The sequence below is a fragment of the Bidens hawaiensis genome, unplaced genomic scaffold (genome assembly GCF_021521415.1).
Source record: "Bidens hawaiensis isolate Kalapana, Puna unplaced genomic scaffold, B.hawaiensis_p1.1 tig00065109_1, whole genome shotgun sequence".
Taxonomy (NCBI): Eukaryota; Viridiplantae; Streptophyta; class Magnoliopsida; order Asterales; family Asteraceae; genus Bidens; species Bidens hawaiensis.
The window spans coordinates 55,948-58,911 of record NW_027501622.1 but is presented as its reverse complement, the minus strand read 5'-3'; positions in this window follow the sequence as shown (position 1 = coordinate 58,911).

Below are 2,964 nucleotides of genomic sequence, written 5' to 3'. Positions count from 1 at the left end.
AATCCATCAAGGAAAGATTAAAAGATCAAGAGCGTCTGAATGAGCTACAGCTCAAAACAAATGACGAGATGGTGAGCAAATACCAAGCGGCCTCAGACCTGATGGGCATTCAGGAAGACGAATTTCATGGTCTGGAGGATAGGCTTGATGCTGTTTTTAGAACTTGGAGAAGGTCTGGTGAGACTTCTCAAGTTGGTGGATCGCAACCAGCCGCAGGTCCTTATGTGGCTATGCGAGTAGTATAGGTTGCTGTGGTCAGAGGGAAAGGCGACTGTTGGTCGGTTAGTATAACAGGGCGGCCAATCTAACGGCGCTGGTGGTGGATATGATGGAGACGAAGAGGATGATGATGATGAAGAAGATGACGACATCGATGACGTACATGACAGTTTTGATGATGATGATGACGATGGTGGCAACGGTGGTGGAGGAGATGGAGGAGCAGGGACGGCAGGAGGTGGAGGTGGAGCTAACACTCAATCACCTCCACAATCTCAACATGATACTCAAGACCCTACTAACACCGGCTCAGCCAGTAAATTCAGAGAGGATGATTCGATACTTGACAGCTTATACAAAGATCTCATCTCTCCGACAGACAATACAGGTGTAATCGTTGACTTTATTAATGCAGGTATAAGCTTTGAGGAGTTCATAGAGGGAACTGAAAAGGAAATGGCGGTGAATGAACAAGAAGATGACATCAATTACTCGCCAAATCCAAATACTCCTCCTGCTCAAGCTTCGGAGGCTCCTGCAACAGCTCCTGTCCCTGCACCACTACCAAAGAAGAAGCGTAAGACACATATCGTCACGGACTGTGCGTCTGCCCGCGTGCTTAACTATCCATATCACGATGACTCACTGATCGTATATGCTAGATATGATCAAAGAAATAAGGTTTGGGCCATCAGTCGCTAGAGCGGGGATCTGATTTATCTTATTCATCACGAGCTGAAGACTCTACCTGAGCTTGATCTAAATTACTTTCAGAAAGCTTTAGGTCCTGTGCTACTGGGAGTACGCTGTAAAGTTGGGTCCCGACTTACCTGCAGCGTCAATCGAAAGTCAACTACAAGGACTTCGAGCCAAATAAGGGTCGCAGATACCGGAACCCAAGAGAGATAGACCCGGCTACCGGAGAGCCTCGCAAGATGTGGAGATACAAGGCGCCAAAAGAATGTCACGAGATCTATCATGGCGAGCCTTATCTTCCCAACACTCTCCGAGATTTCGTTGCTTGGGAATTTGATAACAAAACCGGCGAGGTCGTTATTCAATGCCGTGGTATGCACGAGATCAGAGTGTTTGACGAGCATGAGCTTATGGGACTCCACATTGAAGATGTGAAGAAGCTCTACAAGAAGCCGCTGGGAACCGTCGAGGATATAGGCCGTCAGAATACCGACCGGATAGTGGAAGCCTTCAACAAGTTCGTGTATAGACTTGTTGAACTTCCACTGACTGAGGACGAATGCCTGATTTACGACACCGACGGGTTTCAATACTAAAGAATAGAGGGAGATTGTTAGTCCCATTTTGTATATTTAGTCTTTTGTATTGTTTAAGTTATATGTTTGGGCCTACGGGTCATTTTGTATATTGTTGGGCCACGGTCCATTGTAAAGAAGCCCATTAGGCAATTGACATATCATACTTCTCATGCATGCTTCCCTATAAATAGGGAGCATGCCATGAGAAGCAAGGGGGTTGGTTTTTAAAGTTTGATATACATAAGAAAATCTCTTGCAAGATCTCTATTACTTTCTTTCTCTCTCTAACCTCTCCTTTCCTTAACCGAAAATAAACTCAAGATCCGAGACCTCTTGGTTGCTTAGTGTGATTTCCGATAGCACTAAGTTAGGTCGATCCAAAGACGTTGTTTGATCCACCCGACTTGGGACCTACACCATCGTCCAAGAAAGAACATATACCTGACGCTGAAAATGTAGTTTTTGATTGAGTCTTCGCGGCAATGGCAAACAACAATGAGGGCAGTGTGATTTTTTCATTTTTATGAGTTATATCAATTCGTTCTTGATTAGTTTTGCAAATTCACCTAAATTAAAATGCAAACGTAGTAACGATTTTGATAAAATAAATCAAATCGATTAGATCTCACCGGATAAATAAGGGGACAATTCAAATTATGTTAGGCTAGCGTAAACCAAATTGAGGCAAAATAATCACATTCGGGAATAAAAATCTAATCCTTAGACTAAAACCTACAAAGTTAAATTGAAGTTCTAACAATTAAACAAGATTATGTAAGTATGCAACCCTAAATCTCAAAGAAAACAAGGCCAAGATGTTTAATTGAGAGATCTATGGAAGGTAACACGATGAACAAGCAAATAGGAAACATTCATACAAAGAAACGGCGGAAGAACATATACTTGCCATTGTAAATAGAGTTGTTGATGAAGTTGTCGCGACAATAGAAAACAATGATAAGGGGAAAGAGAAATCGCTATTATATATAAAGAGGAGGGAACCACCTCTATAACAAAACCTAAGGCCCAATAGGCCACCTAGTGGGCTATAGTATAAACAAAGACATAACAAATAACTTTGAAAATGGAATCGAGTAAAACTAGAGAGTGAGATAGGAAATGAGGGTTAACATTAAGGAAAAGGCTTTTGTAAGAAACATGAGAAAGGAGACTCAAGAAGTAAGTTTTGACTATAGAACTTTGTTGAAAACAAATTATAATTGGACTTTTTTGAAAAAAAATTATATTAGCGCTAAAAATTTGGCTATCAAAGGAAGAAATAAGGTACTATACCATGATTATAATATAAAAGTAACAAGATTAGATTGATGACATTTTGGTGGTTTAATCAATAGGCTTCCCAAAAGGTTAATGGGGTCATTTACCAAAAAAAAAAAGAAGAAAAAAAGAACACCTCGACAATAACCTCAAGAATGTAATTTGTTAAGAAGTTATATGGAACACATTAGAA